The sequence below is a fragment of the Mastigoproctus giganteus genome, chromosome 6, assembly GCF_048544385.1.
Source record: "Mastigoproctus giganteus isolate SK-2022 chromosome 6, ASM4854438v1, whole genome shotgun sequence".
Lineage (NCBI taxonomy): Eukaryota > Metazoa > Arthropoda > Arachnida > Uropygi > Thelyphonidae > Mastigoproctus > Mastigoproctus giganteus.
The window spans coordinates 138,898,244-138,923,654 of NC_143580.1; the positions used below are offsets into that span (position 1 = coordinate 138,898,244).

General features: G+C 37.5%; 1 protein-coding gene across 2 annotated transcripts in view; it reads left to right on the top strand.

The window, feature by feature from the left end:
- The first annotated feature begins 236 nt into the window (after window positions 1-236).
- Tbce (Tubulin-binding cofactor E) overlaps window positions 237-25,411 on the top strand; it is a 270,639-nt gene continuing 245,464 nt past the window's right edge. The window contains exons 1-2 of one of the 2 annotated variants that reach the window (XM_090375351.1): window positions 237-333; window positions 10,710-10,821. The gene's annotated coding sequence lies outside the window, so the exon portion shown is untranslated. Of the gene's footprint in view, window positions 334-1,173; window positions 1,278-10,709; window positions 10,822-25,411 lie in introns of those variants that run through there. The other variant, XM_090375353.1, reaches the window with a different exon arrangement.

Consider the following 25,411-nt stretch of genomic DNA (forward strand, 5'->3'; position numbering starts at 1 on the left):
TTGTTGTAATCTTCTTGCCCACCTTCAAAGATTTATTATATACTGTGACTTCTCTATTAGCTTCACATCAACTGATACAGATTTTCAGGTCACTCTACTCTGCAATATCCTGATTATGTTTTCCTACCAAAGACAATCAAAAGCTCCCTGAAAGTCAATAAATATCCCGAACACAGATTTCCCCATGAATTGATGTACTTAGTATTAGTACAGTAGTACTATTGCCATATGATGCAAGAAAACAAGCTTATTCCTTTTGACGAGTTTGATGACTGAGGTATGACAATTGTATTTTAACAGCGACCTCTGGAAGATGTTAATCCCTGCTGTTATGTAAGTTACACTGTATTGCTGTTCTGTTTAAAATTATATATTTGATTAAAACATAATTAAATAAAATAAAAAAAACGAAAGTAGGGTTACACGGCTGGCTGTAGAACGCATTTTCTTTGTTTTACTCTGATCCATACTCATTTTTCCTCTCTGGAATGCGTTAGTTAGCTAATTTTATTATTATTTCCTTTTATTTACCCTGTTTTTTAACATGATTTTAAATTAGTTCAAAATTTTAAATTATTGTGGTGGAACAAAGATTTTCGCTTCGCATATTTAACTCTTGACCGATGCAAATTGCTGTAAATTGCTGTTGTAGCGACATCCGTGAAAGCCTGTTATTTTTTTTTTTATTGTTTTTGTTTCAGTACAAGAATTTACATGCAATAAATGAAAATTCACAGTTTCTACATACAGTGCTTAGCAGTTATCATAAGCATGATGAAAATTTGAGCCAAAATTTAATTATATTTTATTTAGTCATCATACACACACATATATATATGTGTGTGTATGTGTCTATGTGTGTATATATGATGACACTGATACTGTAAACCCACCAAATGAATGAAACAACTAAAAATTATTTTATTTTTCACTTTTGGTTACGGTGTTTTCAGTGGACGCCGATCAATACTTGTTTATAATTGGCTCGTAAATTATTCTGTATAATCATTCTATTTAAAATTTTAAGTACGTATTCCTTCCCAGAGGCGGACGGGGGTAAAAAATTCTTACCGGAGAAAACTTGTAGCTGCCTCATACTAGTATTTATGGCCAAAATCACTCCAGCCTACTAGGGTTCCCCGGTAAGCCTTATGGCCAAAATCACTCCAGCCTACTAGGGTTCCCCGGTAAGCCTTATGGCCAAAATCACTCCAGCCTACTAGGGTTCCCCGGTAAGTCTTATGGCCAAAATCACTCCAGCCTACTAGGGTTCCCCGGTAAGTCTTATGGGCAGACCACCGCCTCTGTTTCTTCAGCAACAGTTTCTCGTAGCGTAGGCCTGACTACCTGCCCTCATCCTTTTCGATGTTTCTGTATTTTAAATATTGGCTTTAGTTGTATTAGTTTGTAACGGGGCTTATCAACTCTGACTTCTTTTAATAATTAAGTATCAAACTTAATTTCCATCATATTTCAGGCAACCAATTGTTTGCACTATACAGCTACACAGATGTTTGCATTTCTTTCTTTTTTTTTTTTTTTGTTATTCTTCGCAATCTATTAATTAATTGTAATTCTAAAATATATACATGTGATTTTTTTTCCTTTTGTTTTTTAGCAGCATACCAAAATGCCTAATTACTATTACTGTTTCATCCTTTTCCTTTTGGCATTATACTGCTTACTATTTATATTTATAGCTTTATTGCTCCATCTGGTGAGTATTGGCTTGGCACACACAGGGTCCTGAGCTTGATATCATCATTCTTCCCTTCCCTTCCCTTCTCTCTCTCTCTCTCTCTCTCTTGGTGTAATTCAGAAATTTTTTTTTTTTTTTTTTGGCTGGTGCAGCATAAGCTGCAGGCTTCCTTGCACCATATGGCTAACAATAATAATAATAAAAAATAATAATCCCTTTAACAGATATTTATTTAAAGTATACCCAGTAAAATAAAATAAACTACAACAATGACGAATGAGTAACGTGCCACACTTTGCTTGTAATGTATTCAAAAATTCTGTCAGTTGAGAAAGGGACACGAGTTCCGAAAGCTTCTGGAAATATTTTATTTTATTTTATTTTACTGGGTATACTTTAAATAAATATCTGTTAAACTATGGACCCCAGTACTCCAGGCCCATTTGTCACTAATAATCCCTTTCTTGCTTTTTTTAACATAACTCATCATTCTGTTTTGACATATTTTTTGGGATCATTTATCTTTTAATTAAAAAAATAATAATAATTTCAAAAGGAATTGTAAATTTTGATCTAAAACATACTATGCTAGGAGTTTAGTAAATAAATTTGATGAATTTGAGGTATTGCTCAAAACATCAAAGGCAGATATTGTTGGGATATCAGAGACGTGGTGTCACACAGATATAAGGGATGCAGAACTGCAATTTGGTGAGTACAACGTCTACAGAAAGGATAGACAGGATAGTAAGGGGGGAGGGGTTATGCTATTAGTTAAGAAACACAAAAAAACCAAGGAAGTGAAGCCAGTCGACATCGCTGGACAGTGCAGTGTTGAGTCAGTTTGGTGTGACATAAGCATTGGGAGATCAAAATTGAGAGTAGGAGTGTGCTATAGGCCTAATGACTCTGATGAGTATAATAAGAAACTGTACAGGGAAATAGAGTGGGCCAGTAAATCAGAGAGTCTTATAATGGGAGATTTTAATTTCCCAGATATTGACTGGAATTTGGGGGCTGGTTACTCACACACTAGCAGGGCTTTTGTGGATTTATTGGATGATTGTTTTCTACATCAGCATGTTCAGGAGGCAACTAGAGGGAGTAATACTCTTGATTTGATTATCAGCAGTGATTCTTCATGCATTAAGAATCTGCAGATAAATGAACCACTAGGTGGCAGTGATCACAGTGTGCTGAAGTGGGATTTACTCAAAGAGGTAACTACCATTAGGGGTAAAGGGAAGGGTTATTGCTTCCGTAAAGGCGACTACGATGGACTGAGACAGTATTTAAATTCTATACAGTGGGACCAACTGATGATGTTACCAACAGCAAATTCAAAATGGGAAGCATTCAAAGAACATATCTTAGAAGCTACTAGGCTTTACATACCAACTAAGAAATATTGTTCAAGGTTTAGGCCAAAATGGATGTCAGATGAACTAATGAGGCATATGGCAGAGAAGAAAAATGCATGGGATACTTACAAATTAACACATGACACAGAAGCCTATGATAGATACAAGTTGATATGCAACCAAGTTACAAAGGAGGTTAGGCAGGCGAAGGCAGATTACGAGAAATCCTTGGCAAGGGATGCAAAGAAAAACAGCAAAGAGTTCTTTACTTATGTAAACTCTAGAAGGAAGGGGATGAATCAGATTGGTCCACTTGATATTGATGGGTCAACTGTTGATGATCCTGCTCAGGTAGCTAACAAACTAAATGAATATTTTGCATCGACATTCACACATGAGGAGTTATTCAGCAAGGGGAATGCCAGAGGTGTATTCAACTCTAGCAGTAAGCTACAGAATCTTGAAATAACTGGGAGTAAAGTGGAGGATAAACTGTTGAAGATAAACACAAGAAAGGCACCCGGGGTGGATGGGATCTATCCAGTTATATTAAAGGAGGCAGCAAAGGAAGTAAGCAAACCCTTAGCCATAATTATGAGAGCTTCCTTGGACTCAGGGGAGGTACCCATAGACTGGAAATGTGCAAATGTGACCCCAATTCACAAAGGAGGATCAAAGGCTGACACAAGTAACTATAGACCTGTGAGCTTAACTTCTGTTCCAGGAAAATTAATGGAGGCACTGGTTAAAGAAGCACTGCAGGATCATTTAGACAAGACTTCAGTTATAGCTCAGACACAGCATGGTTTTGTTAAGGGGAAGTCTTGCCTGACCAACTTGATTGGATACTATGATGCAGTCACAAAAGAACTGGATGCAGGGAATAACTTTGATATTATATACTTGGATCTTAGAAAGACTTTTGATACTGTTGCACATGGAAGACTGCTACACAAATTGGAGCAGTGTGACATTGGAGGCAAATTGCTGCTATGGATAAAGGGGTGGTTGAGTGGGAGAAGACAGAGAGTGGTAATCAATGGACACTGCTCATCGTGGACTAATGTTATTAGTGGAGTCCCTCAGGGCTCAGTGTTGGGTCCATTATTGTTTTCTGTATTTATAAATGATATTGATGATGGTATATCAAGCTTAATGTCCAAGTTTGCAGATGATACAAAGGGTGGCAGGGTTGTCAAGGACACTACTGACACTACACTGCTGCAACAGGATCTGGAAAGGTTGAGCAGATGGGCTGGGAGGTGGCAAATGAAGTTTAACATTGACAAATGTAAAGTACTACACATGGGAAACAGCAACCCCAGGGCAACGTATCAACTCTGTGGTACTACACTGACAGTGGTAGAGAATGAAAGGGACTTGGGGGTGATTGTGCAGGCAGATATGAAGTTCTCTGAGCAGTGCAGACGGGCTGCAAGAGTAGCTCATGGAGTATTGTCAATGATATACAGGAATTTTTCCAGCAGGGATAAGGAGGTGATTATTCCATTGTATAAGGCAATGGTCAGGCCACACCTAGAGTACTGTATACAGGTCTGGAGGCCTCATTTCAAGAAGGATGTAGAGCTGCTGGAACGAGTACAGAGAAGGGCAACAAGATTAGTGAATGGAACAAAGGGGTGCTCTTACGAGGAAAGGCTTAAGTTTTGCAAATTACAGTGTCTGGAGACTAGGCACCAGCGAGGTGATCTGATAGAGGTGTATAAAGCCTTGAATGGTTTAAGCATGCTCAATGCTGATGGGATTCTTCCTCTAGCTCAGAAAAATCACCTGAAAGGGCATAAATTCAAATTGAGGAAAGACAGATGTAGGATAGACGTGCGGAAATTTGCCTTTAGCCAGCGGGTGGTTGGTTGGTGGAACAGACTGCCATCCCTTGTGGTGGAGGTTGATAGCCTAAATAAGTTTAAGGCTCAGCTGGACAGGTATTTTGAACGAACAGAGGGGTGAAGTGGAAGTGGGTTTTTTTTTTTTTTTTGGCTGATGCTGCATAAGCTTGCTTTCTTGCATCAAATGCCTCTACTAATGCTAATGCTAATATATTTTCTGATTTATTGATATTTTTACATTAGGTATATCTCAACAACTAGCATCTTAGTCAATGCAGTTTCAAAATATAAAGTTAATTTACATTGCATTATCATTATTACTACTTCCATAACTTTTTACTTGCATTTGCATTTGATATATAAAACACTGTCCTGGATGGATTAATACAGTTGCTTTACCCTGATGAAAACTACCGTAATGTTCCATCCTTCTGTACATTTACTATTGATGTTTTAAACATTTTTTTACTTTTCCTTGGCGTTTTATATTAAATATTTCCTTGTTACCCCATATTTACTAAAAATTGTAAACATTGATAATGACATGTAACTATGTTACATGTCATTATCAATAACAGGACCAGGGTATGTCTGTCATGGGCAAAAGTAGATGACATTATAGAGCAGATATAATCTTTTAAGGGCACAAAAGGTGATTTAGTTGTACATGTTGGCACTAATGATATTAAGAGCAAGAGATCTGAGGAATTACTTAACAAGTACAGGGCAATGCTGGCAAAAGGTTGCAAGTTAGGATTAAATTTGAAAATTTTTTTTTTTTTTTTTTTTTAACTTTTCAAATTCAATCCTAAGTTTTTTAAGATGAGTTACACTTGAAGAGAAGGGGATGCAAGAATATTTGTTGATGCTATTGAGGCAGTGATAGGTGGGTCAGAAAACTGCTAACTTGGGGGGGGGGATACACAGACTAATAGTTTAATGAGAGCAGCAGGCAGAGGTGAAAGTGATTCCTTCATTGCTATTATTGGTACTTTCGGTAGCCTGGAAAGCAAGGAGTCTGAGATTTCAGGCCCTACTGTGGGTCACCATGGAACACACGAATACATGGGCTGTGTTAGGATAAATAAGAGTAAGAACATGCATATATACTTGCATGTACACTAATACTATGAGTATGCTAAAGAAATTTTAAGAATTTGAAGTACAGATTAAGTCGTTGAATGCAGACATTGTAGAAATAGAAGAGACGTGGTGTCACTCAAACATAAGCAATGCTTATAAGTGTTTTGTAATAACTAAGAGCAAAGTGGAGGAGAAATTGTTGAAGTTAAACATAAGGAAGGCACCTGGGGTGGATGGGATATAGCCACTTATGTTAATTAAAGAAGGCAGCAAAGGAAGTAAGCAAACCATTAGCCATAATTATGAAAACTTCCTTGGATTCAGGGGAGGTCCCCATGGATTGGAGATGTGCAAATGTGACCCCCAATTCACAAAGGGAGATCAAAGGGTGACAAGGGTAAGTACAGACCTGTTAGTTTAACTTCTCTTCCAACAAAAATAATGGAGTCACTTGTTAAGGAAGCGATGCAGGATCATCTAGACCAGTGGTCTCAAACTAGCGGGCCGCATCCGGCCCCCGAAGCAATTTTACATGGCCTGCGAATACATTTCAATTATGTATTTGTTGTAAATACAATGCTTATAGTTTTAGAGACAGAGAGATATGGACTGAGCTTATGTGCACGATTGCTATTGAAGAAAAAGAGATAGAATGAATAGGTTGGGGCTTTGTCTTTGTCACTGTATGCCAGGCCACGTGACTGGGGTAAGGTGGGAGAACTTCCCACGTCGGTACAATCAGTAAATTTAGTTTTCCAGCCGACAGTTGGTGGTGTTTCAGTATTGTAGTGTTTCCGATTTTTTTTTATTGAGTTGATACTTCTGATATATATATTTTACTTGAGTCAGTCACTAGTTGGTTAGCTGGATGCACAGCTGTGCAGTTCATATTGCTATATAGATGGAAACAAACTAACGTACGGCCCGTCAGCTGCTTTCAGATCGTGCATTCGGCCCGCATGCAATTTGAGTTTGAGACCACTGATCTAGACAAGACTGCAGTTATAGTTCAGACAAAGCATGGATTTGTTGAGGGGGAAGTCTTGTAAACTAATACTGACCACAAGATTTGGTTTGTATTTAAGATGGAAAATATCAGCTATATTGTGGAATGTGTAACTGGATACCTTCTGCCTAGTTTGTGATCCTATACAGAAATCTGAGTGGCATTGAAGATAATCGTAGGAGCAGAGGAATCCTTTTTTTTATGAGATATAAGACAGACTGAGATCAGCATTTAAGGAATTAGTAGTTAATATTTGAGATGTTGAAGCTGTTTGTGCAGGGCAAGATTTCTCAAACTGGAAAGTGGAATGCAATGTGCTATCATCAGCAGAACTCTGGATAGGATTTCCAGTCAATGGAAGAATGTCATTAATATTCAAGAGAAAAAGAATTTAACTCTAAGGAACACTGGCATTAGTGGAGAAATTAAGACAGAGAGCTGTCTACCATCACCCACAGTGAGCAGTCAGAGAAAAATCTGGATACCCAATTACAAAAAGCAATTGGAAAACCATAAAATGGAGGCTTATTTAGAAGATCTTCGTGCCAAACACGATCAAAAGCCTTTGAAATGTCAAGACCAACTGCTTGGGTTTCACAGAACTTTTCCACTCAATTTGTCCATAGACAGTAACATAAGCCAATATATCACCAGTGGATTGACACTCGCAGAATCCATACTGGCCATCATTGATCAAATGGAAGGATACTAGATAGTTTAGGAGTAAGTCATTAGTGGATTTTCCATTACTTTAGAAAGAGTAGAAGTAAGTGCAATAGAACAATAATTGGATGGGAGGGATTTGTTGCCTTCTTAGAAACTGGCTGGATATCACAAAATTTCCAAGCAGAAGGAAAACAATTGTGGGATAAGAAAGTGTAAAAAGGCTACACACAACAGGAGCACAGGCTTTGATAACAACTGGGTAAATACCATCAAGATGGTCTAACACTTTTTGGCATCAAGGCTGTTCAGAATTCTTCTGATGGAAGACCACAGGAGGCAATAAATGGAGTGTACTGGAATGGTAGGAGGCAGTTTACCAAGGTCACCAAAACACAAGTTAGAAGAAAAGTAGGATGCTAGCAGGACGGCTTTACCTTTATGTGATGCAATGTGTGACAATGTAACCATCCTGTTTTCACAGAGGTGAGAATAGAGATGGGCAAAAGTTGCGGCTAGTAGTTTTGGCAAGAGACCAGAATGCTTGACTACCATTTGGACTAGAAGCAAGTTTTCTACTCTTAGCCTGTTCAAAATCTAGTTTGGACAGATTATTAACTGCTTTAGAATCATTGCATGTGTTAGAATGTAGGCAGAAATTGAACCTGGAGATTTCGATGCAAGCCATTTCCAGTTTGCAGCATTATTATCTTGAAAGAGACCTTAGCACGTTTATTGGAAAACCAAGGTTTAGATAAAGAATGAGATTTTAAGATGAAGTGTGACACAAAGGATTTCATCCCTACAAGAATAATTTTGCTGACACAATCAGAGAAAGCAAAATGGAAGCCAGCTGGAGTTGTGAACATTAAAATCACCAAGGAAAAATTACATCACTGTTAGGAAAGCTGGACTGGAGAAAGTCGGGTGTCAAAGAAAGGAAGTCAAAGAGTTTCAAGTGATTAGTGAAATTGGGGGATTGATAGAGGCAATAAAAGAATTTGACAGAATGGGGTAAAGATATTTTAAACGAAAATTGAAAAGAGAGGATTCCAAATTACTTAGTCTCTGACAGGTAAAATCAGAGCGGACATATGCATCCTTGCTGTGAACAAATCGTATAACAAATAATTAGAACAACCGAGAAATGAGGGAGGTTTAGATCTTTTCACAGATAAGTTTGAATATTCATGATGTATTCAGTAGTAAGAAAGGGCAAAAGTGGGTAGTTTGAATAAATTTAAGGAAAACTAGACAAACTATATTAGGGATGGACAGTTGATGGGGGGATTATTTTTTTTTTTTTTTTGCTGATGCTTTATAAGCTTGTTTTCTTGCCTCATTTGTCTGCATTAATACTAATAATAATAAATACAGGTAGTTCCCACTTTTCAAGTATCAACAAAATTGAAAATATGGACATTAATTACAATAAATGAATGCTAAACATTCATAAATACAGCATTTCAAACTACACGCATAGCTATACAGTACAGCACTACTGTGCATGTATTTATTTGTTCAGGCAGACGAGAGCATCTCACTGACTCACATAACATAAAGCAGTTACCACGCTGACATTACAAAAAGTAGAAAGAATGATTGTGTTGCTCTTCATTTTCACTGTCTAGTCTTATTTCAGATTTATCCCACTTATTAATACTGTATAGTATGCCAAAATGAAATAATACAATGGAGAGTGATTTTAATAAAAGAAACAGCAAAGAGGAATAACATTGGAAACAAATTATGAGATCATAAGCAAAAATGTGGCTGGAATGACTTAAAGAACTTTGTGTGAAATATTGCTTAAGCACTTCAACTGTGTGTGCAATTTTAAGGGGTGCCTCTGTAGCCAGGTGGGCAGGAGCAGCAGTGCACAGCACACGCTTCTTGATTAGACCGGGGTTCGAGCCCATGACCACCCAATACGGAGGATGCGGAAAGGTCAGGGGATGACCACCATATATCCCCGGAGCAATATGGCCTTAGTTGCTAATGCTCCTAAAAACCAAATAACAAACAATTTTAAGGAATAAAGAAAAATATGTGAAGAAAGTTAAAAATTAAAATAAATAATTTTTTTTATTATAAATTGCTTGATTTTAAAGGCTATGTTTTAATTTCTTTGAATATATAAATCAGTGTTTAAGTATAAACTATTGTTTTATTGACCTTTATTTAACATTACTATAGTCAAATTTCATTTTTTAAGAACGTAACCCCTGTTTTTAACATTAAGTGTATGGATAAAAAAATTCCTGCTTTATGAGTTTTTGCTTTACGAGCGCACACTAGGAACAAATTAACTCTTAAAGTCAGGAACTACCTGTATACATCAAGGTGTATAACAGAATGTTTAAACATACTCTGGCAGAGCCAAACATTTTTTAATGACAGACAAGATCATTTAATTTCTTCAGTGGGTGTGCACCCTAACTGAGAGGAAGATGTATGATTTGAGTGTGTGGCCAGGTCTAAAAAAAAATTATTAATCTTATACCTTTGGTTAGGGTGTACTCTTTCTGATGTTTTTGTACCCACATCCCAAAATTATTACATTACTTGAGTATTACATTATCTCATTCCAAATAATTAACATGAAGCAAAAGGATATTTGATTTTCTCTGTCTGTTTTACAGCAAAGAAAATCAATTTAATGAAAGATGACACATTCTGCTTGTAAAGTAAGTGGATGTCACTGTGTAAAGCAAAAAATTTGAAACGAATATGATCATAATAATTTAATTGCATATATTATATCTATTTGTTGTCTATCAAATTGCTCTTATACATGGGGTTATTAGGATACTATTTTAACATTTTTGTATTTGCCAACAGAAGGAAATGGAAAAGACGAAAAGCCTTTTCTTGAAGATTAGTTTTCTCATATTAGAACTTATTCTACATCTTTAACAAGTTGCCTTGATATTGCACTATTAAAAATAAGCAGAATGTCTCAAGAAAGAAGTGTGTTATTTTTAAAAGATGCCACTATTCTGACAGTCATTGTATCTCTGAAAGGTATCTTGTTGTCTCTCTAAAAGGTAGGCATCGCTATTCTAATAGCTGTTTCACAATGGCACTGCTCTCTCATCAGAAGACAGGAGCTGCATAAAAAGGATGGCCTAATATTCGTATGTGTAGGCTTTCAGTTAGGTGGGTAACTTTTTTCTGGTGTTCATAGATATTTGTTTTAAGAATTTTTAGTAAAAATTTTTTTTTTTTTTTTTTTTTAAATTCACTGATAACTGCATAAAATATAATGCCTGTATTTTCAACCTTCTGTTGCTAATATAGCATTCGTTATGTCAAAACTAGACACCCATTGCTGGTGTCTAATCCTGCCTTAGAACTTCGATTTTTCTGGTTAATTGGAACAATTAACAAAAAATGCAGATATTCACATTGTGCCTGTCAAATGCAATGTGAGGAACCCAGAAAATTCTTAAATTCTATAACATGAAATACATATGTTATTGACCTTGAAAATTCTATAACATATGAAATACAATAAAAACTTTTATCGGTTTCTCTTGTTTATTTTCATTCAGTATTTTTAAATTGGGTTTAACAAGTCATAATTATTAGATCACCATTTTCTATTCAAGAAACAAAAGGTAATAATTAATTTTTTTAATTAAAACAAAAAGGCTTATCTAGTAGATGCTAGATAAGCATTTAAAAATTTCTGATGAATTAAGTGTAGATAAGGCAACTGTAAAAGATTGAAAGAAAATCTTAAAAAATCTTGGAGGATTTTGCACTCAATTTGTTTCACAAGGGTTATTAAGTTCTTGCTCCATTTTAAAGAAACAAAAATTAGAGATAGTAGACAATGTATTATAGCTGGATTATATATTATTATATTTTATGCAAGGAGGAAATGTATTATATTTTATGCAAGGAGGAAAACAGGAAACCCCAATCACTGGATTCATTAAAGTAGCATCAAAGGAATGGCCTTGTCTTACATCAAAAGGTTAATGATTCAAAAAAGTTTTATAGCAAGTGAGAGATGGCTTGGATGTTAAAAAAAATTTTGTAGTAGGGAGCGGATATCCACTGATCAGCCTGCTGTTTAAAAATTTACAAATTTGAGGTCATTTACTAACAGAGACAAATTGATTGGAGAACAACTCTACAATATGGATTAAACAAGCCTAAATTATAAGATTATCTACAAAAATGATGGTGGAAAAGGCAGCATCAGGATGCAAAAAATCCAAAGAGGCATCATGGTAGCTACCTGCAGCAGGTAACTGGCACTCGCAAATTCCTGCTTTTGGCTGTCCACAAATCAATTAATCCTAGAGGTTTTAAATATATAAAGTGTTCATCCTTACCAGTTTACTACCGCCAATAGAAATCAACATGAATGGACTACATTATTTAAAGTGGTTTTTTTCATGAATTTGTACATTTTATAAAGAAAATAAACTTAACTGAAAAGACTATTTACCTTCTGGGTGGCACTCATCCATATTCCAGTTGTGAGGACTTAAAGAAGGACACATAAAGACCATGTTTTTACCACCGAATGCAATATCATTGATCCAGCTTAGGGTTCTAGAATGTATAAAGAGATAACATGGGCAAAAGTTTTGAGTTCAATTTTGATAAAAATAGAAGATATGAATGTAAGTCTTACAGAATTGTTAAACATTATCAATTATGCTCATGGAACGAAATTCCAAGTTCAACATTTACTAAATCTTGGGAAAAGCTTTGGTGCAATGTTTATTAATTGATTTTAGGCAAACCGAAGGTTCCAAAGATTTACAGCAAGAAGACACACAACAATGCAATAATTTGTTGGAAAATTAAATTATAGTCACTGCAGAAATCATACACACCATGACTGAAACATAAAATTATTTTCTATAAAATTGTGAAACATGATTGTCATAAAATTTAAGATTTTCATAGAATTTAAAATTTAGGAAAGATGCAACTCCAACCCCATTCTTGCTCTTTCCAGGCCAGTGTAATCTAGCAATCCAGTGTAAGAAAGATTTGTCAAGCCATCTTGAATTTAAATGAAATTGAATCAATAGAAATTTGGCAATTATTATTTCTTTGTCCATCCATGCGCATGTAATAAATGTAAGAACCAAATATAAAATTTCATTTTTGTGAGATATTTATATTTGGCTCATTCAGAATGATTTGTCGTGCTTTCCCAAATTTCATTAAAATGGGACTAATAGAATTCCACCAGTTATTTCTCTTTTTTTTTTTTTTTTTTTCATACATATTACCATATATTGTATATTGTAGCTGAAGCACTGGAGATTGTTTGTTGCCATGCACTGGTTTGGAGAAATAAATGGGCAATATGGCAGGTATGCTGAAATGAAATGCTCCCAGTTTGTGCATAAAAGTCATTGCTTGTTTTTTTTTTTTTTTTAATGATTATAACTGATGATTATTTTCTGTGTTCTCAGTGTAAAGAGAGTACTGCTCTAAAATTTTGTGACTACATATGATGTAGTCACAAAAGTATTTGTGTTTGAAATTCTGCTTGTACATGATGGTGGACTTATATGCTTGAATGCCCTGTAGATTAACTGAAAACTTGTGGACCTTAGTAATACTTTTTGTGAGAAATTTTTAACAGTCTGGACCATCCTAATGGGTAGGAGGAATCTGTTTTGTAGAAATAGAATATATTTGAACAGGAGTGGTGTAAGGGTATTTGTCATTATAATCAAGGTAATGCATTAAAGGTTCATGGAGTAAGCTAGTTAGTGAAGACAGTGGTTTCAGATACCACTAAGGTACCGTGGTATCTGACGATATGATGGCCAAAGTATTCTGTATTGCCATAACAGCTGATGTTGGCAACATGTTCCAAGGGCAGTGATGTTTTTATAAGAAAATCACCCTGCATATTTTTTAGTGATATTGTCATTAAGTCTTTTGTTATTTTGAATAGTAGAATGAAAAAACAAAAAAAAAGTTTTTTTTTATTATTTTATATATTTTTTTAAATTTTAAGTTAGTTTAGAGATAATAGTGCTCTTAAAGTTTTTTTTATGTCATGTTTTGTTTGTAAGGGACAATAGTATGAATTGTACAAAAAAAAGCATAGGTAATTTTTAAATTTAAGATCATTATTATTATTATTTATTATTATTACTAGCCATATAGTGCAAGGAAGCCTGAGGCTTATGCTGCACCAGCTAAAAAAAAAAATTTCCAAGTTACCCAGAGAGAGAGAGAGAGAGAGAGAGAGAAAGTAGAAGGGAATCACCAAGAAGAGAAGAATGATTGTATCCAGCTCAGGACCCTGGGTGTGCCAAGCCCATACTCACCGGATGTGAGCCCCTGGGGTTAAATCAATAGGTCAATTAAAAAGAATTTTATTAGTCAAAAACTGAACTAATGCGAGTACTGTTGATACACTGGCACTAATGCAGTAGCCTGGAAAGAAAAGTGTCGGGGATTTCATGCACTGCTGCTGTGTGTCATGATGGAATAAGTAAATACATGGGCTGTGTTGGGGTAACTTAGAGTAAGGACAGGTGCATGTGCACTAATGCTTGGAGAATTGTAAATAAATTTGATCAATTTGAAGTAACGATCAAATCATCAAATGCAGACATTGTAGGGATATTGGAGATATAGTGTCACTCAGCCATAAGGAATGCAAAGTTTGAACACAGAGTAGTGTACTGAAAGGACAGACAGGATGGGGGGCTATTTTTGTTCTTATTTAAGAAGCATATTAACAAACAGCTATACACAGAAATAGAGTAGGCCAGTAAATCAGAATGTCTTATAATGGGGAATTTTAACTTTCCAGATGTATACTGGAACTTATGGTTGGTTACTCGCATACAAGCAAGAGTTGTGGATTTCTTGGATGACTGTTTTCTACAGCTGTTATTTGGTTTTTAAGAACATTAGCAACTAAGGCCATATTGCTCCAGGATATGCGGTGGTCATTCCCTGACCTTTCCACATCCTCCATATTTGGTGGTGATGGGCTCGAACCACAGTCTAATCCAGAAGCGTGTGCTATGCACTGCTGCTCCTGCCCACCTGGCTACGGAGGCGCCTCGTTTTCTACAGCAACATTTAGAGTGATAGCAAGAGGAAGCAATATTCTAGATCTGATTATCAGTAGCAATTCTTTATGTAATAAGAATCTGCAGATAAGCAACCCACTGGATGGGTAATCACAGTGTATTAATGTGAGATTTACTTAAAGACAACTAATGTCAAGGGTAAAGGGAAAGGCTTTTGCTTTCATATGGGTGTCTTAAATTCTAAATGGGAAGAATTAGAGAAGTAATCATAGAAGCTACTAGACTTTACATACCAACTAAGAAATTCTGTTGAAGACCTAGACTTAAATGGATGTTGGATAAACTGATGAGACTTGTGGCAGAGAAGAAAAGTACAGGATGTATATAAAGTATCAGGTGACAGAAGCATAGGGTAGATATAAACTAGTCTACAATCAAGTCAAAATTACAAGAAGTCTCTGGCAAAGAATGCAGATAAAAGCAGCAAAGACTTTGCTTATATTAACAGGAAAAGGAAGGGGTGAATCATTTGTTTACTTGATGTCAGTGATTAACTGTTGATGATCCTGCTCAGGTTGCTCAAAAACTGAATAGGTATTTTGCATCTACGTTGACACATGAGGAATTCTTTAAGGAAGGGGATGCCAGAAGTTTATCAAACTCCAAGAGGGAGCTAAATGATTTTGTGATAACTAAGAAGAAAGTAGAAGAGAAATTGTAGAAGCTAAAATAAAAAAGGTGTCTGGAGTGGATGGGATCTATCCAGTTATATTAAGGTAGGCAGCAAAGGAGGTGAGCAAACCCTTAGCAATAATTATGAGCACATCATTGAATTCACTGGAAGTCACCATGGACTGAAGATGTATGAATGGATTTCCAATTTACAAAAGGGCAATCAAAAGGTGACATGAGTAATTACAGACCTGTTAGTTTAACTTCTGTTCCAAGGAGAATAATAGAGTCAGTGGTTAAAGAAGTAATGCAGGACTAGGAATGCAGTTATACTACAGTTGCAGCATCGATTTGTTAAGGGGCAGTCTTGTCTGACCAATCTGACTAGATACTACGATTTAGTAACAAAGGAACTGGATACAAAAAATAATTTTGATATCATACACTTGGATTTCAGGAAATTTTTTGATACTATTGCACATAAAAGACTGCTGTGTAAATTGGAGCAGTGTGCATTAAAGACAAGTTACTGACTATAAAGTATTTAAGGGCAAAGGCCTCATGCTACGAGGTAGAATGACTAACATGTAGGTGCAAATACATCATTTTAACATAGCTATCTACCAAAGTAGTTAAATTGATTAATTAAATTGGCATCGTTTTGGTTATATCTCATATTGTGAATGCCTTCACAACAAGTTTAATTAAGTAATTTAACTACTTTGGTAGATAGCTATGTTAAAATGATGCATTTGCACTAACCTACATGTTAGTCATTCTACCTCGTAGCATGAGGCCTTTGCCCTCAAATACTTTATAGTCTATATCACTACACACCATCAGGCATCTCTCATATTGAGAAGTTATACTTCATAACTGTGTTGTCACTATTGCAACACCAGGGTACCTGCCCACCCACCGAAGAGAAGCCAGCAAGCTTTGAAACGGTGCCATCTGGGTGGTGGTATCTGCTGAGAATAAATAACAATAGTCTTCTCCACTGGTGAAGTGTTATTTATTCGAGGTAGTAAAATTCCATGGCAACTTGTTGTGAAGGCATTCACAATATGAGATATAACCAAAATGTTGCCAATTTAATTAATTAATTTAACTACTTTGGTAGATAGCTATGTTAAAATGATGCATTGGCACTAACCTACATGTTGGACAAGTTACTGCTAAATGGATACTGGGATGGTTAAGTGGGAGAATATATTAGTCGTTATTAGTGGAGTACCCCAGAGTTCAATGCTGAGCCCATTGTTGTTGTTTTTTATATTTATTAATGATATTTATGAAGGTATATCAGGCTTAATGTCTGAGTTTGCAGATGATATAAAGGTTGTCAAAGTGGTTAATGACAGTAATCAAAGTATGCTAGTGCAACAAGTTCTAGAAAAATTGGACAGATGAGCTGAGAAATGGAAGTTGAAGTTCAACGTTGACAAATGCAAAGTATTATGTATGGGTAGCAGAGATTCCAAATTAATGTACCAACTGTGTGGAACTACACTAAGATATAGGAACAGGATATACAGGAACTTTGCTAGCAAGGATAAAGAGGTGATTATCACTTATACAAGGCAATGGTTAAGCTGCAGTTTGAGTACTGTGTAGAGGCCTCATTTTAGGAAGGATGTAGATCTGGTGGAATGGGTGTAGAGAAAGACAGTGAGATTGGTGAAGGGAATGAAAGGGTGGTCTTACTAAAAAAGGTTCAGTTCTGCAAATTACATCTTCTGAAGACTTGGGCACCTTCGGGGTGATCTGATTGAGGTGTTTAAGGCATTGATGAAGGATGCCTCCAGGATAGATGTGCAGAGGTTTGCCTTCAGCCAGCAGGTAGTTGATTGTTGGAAAAAATTTCCATCTGTTGTTGTGGAAGTTAGTAGTTTTAATAAATTCAGGTAAGAACTAGACAAATTATTGGACAGTATGTGCAGATGATAGTGTTTTTTTTTTTTTTTTTTTTTCCATAAGCTTGCTTTCTTGCATCCTTTGCGACTACTAATACTAATTCTGTATATAGGTTGCATGCAGAAATGCATCAGCTATAGCCGAAGGATACTGGCAGATTATGTTCAAATTAAATACATCCATGTCAATCATAATGTGCATCGAAATCTTAGAGAATATTAAACATTGCTACAACACACTTTTCCTTCCACTCATCCTTAAACCCTTTCTACTTTTAGTCATTTCATGTTCTCCCCTCTTTTATAATGAAAAAATAATGAAATAATGAATTTTATAATAATGAATAAATAATGAAATAATGAAAATAATGAATTTTATAATGAAAAGCCGTGAATTAGGGTTGAAATTGAAAGTGTCTGCAATTCTGCCCAGACACGATAGGAGGGAGTATATGATGAGAGCCCTGTCAATCAATTCGGCCCTGGAAAGATTGTGCAGGGCTCAAGGGGTAGAATTTTTTTCAGCCTGGTCTGTACTTGTTAACAGGAGAGACTGCTTCTACAGGGATGGGATACACTTAAATAGAAAGGGTGCAAGAATGTTTGCTGATGCTATCGAGGCAATGTTAGGTGGGTCGGAAAACTGCTAGATTGGGGGGATACAAGGACTAATAGATTAACAGTAGCCACTGGCAGAGGTGAAAGTGATTCTTGCACTGCTTCTATTGGAATGAGCCGCAGCCTGGAAAATAAGATGCAGGATATTTCAGAGACTGCTGGGAATCATTGGGGTACAAGTAAACACATGGGTTGTGTTAGGGTAGCTAAGAAAAAGAACAGGTGCATGTATACTTGTGTGTACACCAATGCTAGGAGTTTAGTAAATAAATTTGATGAATTTGAGGTATTGCTCAAAACATCAAAGGCAGATATTGTGGGGATTTCAGAGACGTGGTGTCACACAGATATAAGAAATGCAGAACTGGAATTTGGGGAGTACAATGTCTACAGAAAGGATAGACAGGATAGGAAGGGAGGAGGGGTTATGCTATTAGTTAAAAAACACATAAAATCCAAGGAAGTGAAGCCAGTCGACATCGCTGGACAGTGCAGTGTCGAGTCAGTTTGGTGTGACATAAGCATTGGGAGATCAAAATTGAGAGTAGGAGTGTGCTATAGGCCTAATGACTCTGATGAGTATAATAAGAAACTGTTCGGAGAAATAGAGTGGGCCAGTAAATCAGAGAGTCTTATAATGGGGGATTTTAATTTCCCAGATATTGACTGGAATTTGGGGGCTGGTCACTCACACAGTAGCAAGGCTTTTGTGGATTTATTGGATGATTGTTTTCTACATCAGCATGTTCGGGAGGCAACTAGAGGGAGTAATACTCTTGATTTGATTATCAGTAGTGATTCTTCATGCATTAAGAATCTGCAGATAAATGAACCACTTGGTGGCAGTGATCACAGTGTGCTGAAGTGGGAGTTACTCAAAGAGGTAACTACCATTAGGGGTAAAGGGAAGGGGTATTGCTTTCGTAAAGGCGACTACAATGGACTGAGACAATATTTAAATTCTATACAGTGGGATCAACTGATGATATTGCCAACAGCAAGTTCAAAATGGGAAGCATTCAAAGAACTTATCGTGGAAGCTACTAGGCTTTATATACCAACTAAGAAATATTGTTCAAGGTTTAGGCCTAAATGGTTGTCAGATGAACTAATGAGGCATATGGCAGAGAAGAAAAATGCATGGGATACATACAAATTAACACGTGACACGGACGCCTATGATAGATACAAGTTGATCTGTAACCAAGTTACTAAGGAGGTTAGGCAGGCGAAGGCAGATTACGAGAGATCCTTGGCAAGGGATGCGAAGAAAAACAGCAAAGAGTTCTTTACTTATGTAAACTCTAGAAGGAAGGGGATGAATCAGATTGGTCCACTTGAGATAGATGGGTCAACTGTTGATGACCCTGCTCGGGTAGCTAACAAACTAAATGAATATTTTGCATCGACATTCACACATGAGGAGTTATTCAGCGAGGGGAATGCCAGAGGTGTATTCAAATCTAGCAGTAAGCTAGAGAATCTTGTAATAACTGAGAGCAAAGTGGAGGAGAAATTGTTGAAGATAAACACAAGAAAGGCACCTGGGGTGGATGGGATCTATCCAGTTATATTAAAGGAGGCAGCAAAGGAGGTAAGCAAACCCTTAGCCATAATTATGAGAGCTTCCTTGGACTCAGGGGAGGTACCCATTGACTGGAGATGTGCAAATGTGACCCCAATTCACAAAGGGGGATCAAAGGCTGACACAAGTAATTATAGACCTGTGAGTTTAACTTCTGTTCCCGGAAAATTAATGGAGGCACTGGTGAAAGAAGCACTGCAGGATCATCTAGACAAGACTTCAGTTATAGCTAGGACACAGCATGGTTTTGTTAAGGGGAAGTCTTGCCTGACCAATTTGATTGGATACTATGATGCAGTCACAAAAGAACTGGATGCAGGGAATAACTTTGATATTATATACTTGGATCTTAGAAAGGCTTTTGATACTGTTGCACATGGAAGACTGCTGCACAAATTGGAGCAGTGTGGCATTGGAGGCAAGTTGCTGCTATGGATAAAGGGGTGGTTGAGGGGGAGAAGAGAGAGAGTGGTAATCAATGGACACTGCTCATCGTGGACTAATGTTATTAGTGGAGTCCCTCAGGGTTCAGTATTGGGGCCTTTATTGTTTTCTGTATTTATAAATGATATTGATGATGGTATATCAGGCTTAATGTCCAAGTTTGCAGACGATACGAAGGTTGGCAGGGTTGTCAAGGACACTACTGACACTATGCTGCTGCAACAGGATTTGGAAAGGTTGAGCAGATGGGCTTCGAGGTGGCAAATGAAGTTTAACATTGACAAATGTAAAGTACTACATATGGGAAACGGCAACCCCAGAGCAACGTATCAACTCTGTGGTACTACACTGACAGTGGTAGAGAATGAAAGGGACCTGGGGGTGGTGGTGCAGGCAGATATGAAGTTCTCTGAGCAGTGCAGACGAGCTGCAAGAGTAGCTCATGGTGTATTGTCAATGATATATAGGAATTTTTCTAGCAGGGATAAGGAGGTGATTATTCCCTTGTATAAGGCAATGGTCAGGCCACACCTAGAGTACTGTATACAGGCCTGGAGGCCTCATTTCAGGAAGGATGTAGAGCTGCTGGAACGAGTACAGAGAAGGGCAACTAGATTGGTGAATGGGACAAAGGGGTTCTCTTACGAAGAAAGGCTTAAGTTTTGCAAATTACAGTGTCTGGAAACTAGGCACCAGCGGGGTGATCTGATAGAGGTGTACAAAGCCTTGAATGGTTTGAGCATGCTCAATGCTGATGGGATTCTTCCTCTAGCTCAGAAAAATCACCTGAGAGGGCATAAATTCAAATTGAGGAAAGACAGATGTAGGATAGATGTGCGGAAATTTGCCTTTAGCCAGCGGGTGGTTGGTGGGTGGAACAGACTTCCATCCCTTGTCGTGGAAGTTGATAGTCTAAATAAGTTTAAGGCTCAGCTGGACAGGTATTTCGAACGAACAGAGGGGTGAAGTGGAAGTGGTTATTTTTATTTATTTATGTTACTTTTTTTTTTTTTTTCTTTTTTTTTTTTGGCTGATGCTGCATAAGCTTGCTTTCTTGCATCAAATGCCTCTACTAATGCTAATGCTAATGCTAATGCTAATAAGGGCCACCTTCCCCTCTTCACTTCAGTTAGGTGGGTGGGAGATTCTATATCAGATTAGCACCCACTGGTCCACCCACTTGCAGCTGGAACAGTTACCAGGAAGCAGTCTTTCAAGTGAATACTGCTTCTTTTTAATAAAGAAGAGTGCTGTCTTCAACAGCACTCAGTAAAACCCACATTACTCACAGGACTAGCCTTGATAGAGTTTTTTCTCCTACACACACAGAAGTCTTGTATTGAGGACAATCTCAATACAAGGTTTTGAGACACCCTGTATATGTAGCTTTGATCTATGCACTGCATAGATCAAAGCTACATATACAGGGTGTCTCAAAAATATTGGTACAAACATTTAGGGGAGGTAGGTAACATCTAAAGGAATGTGAATCGCATAGGAACCCATAACCGGAAATGTCACGGGAAAGTAGTAGCAGAGGCACAAGAAGCAGAAATGACACAAGACAGTAATTAGTGGCAAACATTTATTTGACAAATATTAACAATGGAGTACAAGATGGATGCATTTCATGATGCTACAACAGATGCTAGAAGGTTCCACCATGAGACGCGATGCATGCGTGACACCGATGCAGCATGGATTGGCGGACACGGTCAAACACATCTGGAGTTTCTTTGACAGTAGCAGAAGCGCAGACGAGTCTCGCTATGAGATCCATTTCTGTCTCCACAGGCGATTCATACACGATAGATTTGAGGCGCCCCCACAGAAAGAAATCAAGGCTCGATAAATCAGGTGAGCGTGGGAGTCAGGCAACGGGTCCACCACGGGCAATCCATCAACGCCCAAAACGGCTGTTCAAATGGTCACGAACACACCTTCCATAATGGGCAGGTGCCCCGTCATGTTGAAACCAAATGTTGCGTCTCACATTTGCTGGAACATCGTCAAGTAACCCTGGTAGAACTTGTTCAAGAAAGATCCGATATTTAGCAGAGTTCATGCGGGATGGTAACAGGTATGGGCCGACTAAGCAGTCACCGAACATACCTGCCCACACATTTATTGTGAAGCGATGTTGTGCCGCATAGGGGTGCACACCGTGTGGACCCTCTGCTAATCCATACACTAGGTGCATGTCTGCCAGCTCACAGTTCGTATATCGATGCATGCTCTTCGTGCGGCGACTACTGCTTGAATGAGTAAACCAGAAAGTTTCCTTCTCCCGAACTGATGAACAGCGCCGTGTACCGACTTACGGTGATGTTTCCGGTTATGGGTTCCTATGCGATTCACATTCTTTTAGATGTTACCTATCTCCCCTAAATGTTTGTACCAATATTTTTGAGACACCCTGTATACACACTAAACAGTATTGCTGACAGTTTTGGTGATAATGAGAGAGGATATTCTTGATGACATGATTGATAATTCATTGACAAGCATTTTCCCACCATGAAGCTTGTGATAAAATATGGTATTTGTTGCACAGAGAAAGGTTACATTTTCATCATGCACTGTGAAGGCAGAACTGGTATTTGTAAATAACAGCAACCGTCAAATTTTACTGCTGACTTCTGCACAAAACTATGGGTGATCCTGTAGTTCTGTATCATAAACTGTGCTGTGAACTAATGAAGCACTACAGCAAGCATTACTTACTTGTGTAAACTATACGTAGACAGTTGGAAAATCTTCATTGTGAGACAAGCACATTTCTCTCAAGAGTTCAGCATCAACATTTTGGTTGGTATTTTTGAAAACAAACTACTTGATGGTTGTTATTGGGTTTTAGTTGAATCAGTAACTTTTTAAGTTGGTTTGTAACGTTAGATTAATTATTGGAGAATGAGAATGAGGGTAGCCTGTGCGGACATAGCTTATTGCCTCTCCTGGAACAGAGAAGTTTTTTCTGATTTATTTTTCGTTTTATTAGCTTTAAGGGTATCAAATCCACGTGTTACAAGTTGCAGCTCCATTGAACGAGAGGTGTTTTTTTTTTAACCATATTTATCCGATTTATTAAGCAATTGTTATATCAAATTGTTTTCTGTAAGTAGCTAGTCAGGATCCTTAGTTTATTCTGAATTGAGACAGCGAGATTTGGAAGTTAATCGATACTTAAGTGTCCGTATATTTACCATTCGTAAATTGCCGCCATTGTTATGCGATACAAAATATCTCGAACTAGATAGCATAAGTATAGTATAGTACATAATATAATATTGTCAGTTAATCAGTAAATCTATTAATCTTGTTGAACTTCATTGTCAATTAAATTGTACTTTTAACTATATACATATAACGACTTAGATTATGTAACATAAATAATTAACAAAAATAAATAATTAATACTTAACTTGATACGGAAGTTATATAAACGGATTTCGTAGATAACACTCGATACTGAAACATAAATATAGCGTTATAACTGTGTTGGGATTCAAGTTTAGAGTTTTAATTTTGTACTGAAATTGAAATTTTATTGAAATTAAATCGAAATCATGACTCAGACCCAAGCAGCAAAGCAAAGGGCTCAAGCTAATGGGAGTGCTGTGGCTGTGGCTTAGGGGAGAACTGAGGGGGGGGCAGTTGCCCTCTGAATCACAGCCTTTTAAAATGCACTATTTGCTTGACGTTTGTGGAGCATTCAGTTACAGGACATGATACTGCCATGGGGGATGTCTTTGTATGTGCGCGATGCAAGGAGTGTAAGGAAATCAGGCGACAACTCAGCGTTGTTATGGGCCTATATGAGAGCTTGAAGGACAGGGTGGATGCCCTTGAAGGATTAAAAGTGAGGGGCCCATCAAGCTCTCAGCTGCCCACACCAACGCCAGAGTTTGCACTTGGGCATCACGCAACACAGTGGCAACCCCCAAGGCAGAATGCGCTGGTCCCAAAGGAACTAGTAGTTGTTGGTGACTATTGTCAGGGAAACGGGAAACATGCTTTGTAAAAAGGATAGGTGGAACAGGACCAGCGTATGTCTGCCAGGGGCAAAGGTTGATGATGTTGTAGAGCGGATATCATCTTTTAAGGGCACAAAAGGTGATATAGTTGTACACGTTGGCACTAATCATATTAAGAGTAGGAGACCGGCAGAATTACTTACCAAGTACAGGTCACTGTTGAAAAAAAGCCGTGAATTAGGGTTGAATTTGAAAGTGTCTGCAATTCTGCCCAGACACAATAGGAGGGAGTATATTATGAGAGCCCTGTCGATCAATTTGGCCCTGGAAAGATTGTGCAAGGCTCAAGGGGTAGAATTTTTTTTCAGCCTGGTCTGTACTTGTTAATAGGAGAGACTGCTTCTACAGGGATGGGATACACTTAAATAGAAAGGGTGCAAGAATGTCGGGAAAACTGCTAGATTGGGGGGGATACAAGGACTAATAGATTAACAGTAGCCACTGACAGAGGTGAAAGTGATTCTTGCACTGCTTCTATTGGAATGAGCAGCAGCTTGGAAAATAAGATGCAGGATATTTCAGAGACTGCTGGGAGTCATTGGGGTACAAGTAAACACATGGGTTGTGTTAGGGTAGCTAAGAAAAAGAACAGGTGCATGTATACTTGCATGTATACCAACTAGGAGTTTGGTAAATAAATTTGATGAATTTGAGGTATTGCTCAAAGCATCAAAGGCGGATATTGTTGGGATATCAGAGACGTGGTGTCACACAGATATAAGTAATACAGAACTGGAATTTGGGGAGTACAATGTCTACAGAAAGGATAGACAGGATAGGAAGGGAGGAGGGGTTATGCTATTAGTTAAGAAACACATAAAATCCAAGGAAGTGAAGCCAGTCGACATCGCTGGACAGTGCAGTGTCGAGTCGGTTTGGTGTAACATAAGCATTGGGAGATCAAAATTGAGAGTAGGAGTGTGCTATAGGCCTAATGACTCTGATGAGTATAATAAGAAACTGTACAGAGAAATAGAGTGGGCCAGTAAATCAGAGAATCTTATAATGGGGGATTTTAATTTCCCAGATATTTACTGGAATTTGTGGGTTGGTCACTCACAAATTGAGGCTTTTGTGGATTTATTGGATGATTGTTTTCTAAATCAGCATGTTCGGGAGGCAACTAGAGGGAGCAATACTCTTGATTTGATTATCAGTAGTGATTCTTCATGCATTAAGAATCTACAGATACAGGAACCACTAGGTAGTTCCTGTTCCTGTTAGGTGGCAGTGATCACAGTGTGCTGAAGTGGGATTTACTCAAGGAGGTAACTACCATCACAGGTAAAGGGAAGGGTTATTGCTTTCGTAAAGGCGACTACGATGGTCTGAGACAGTATTTAAATTCTATACAGTGGGACCAACTGATGATGTTACCAACAGCAAACTTAAAATGGGAAGCATTCAAAGAACTTATCTTGGAAGCTACTAGGCTTTACATACCAA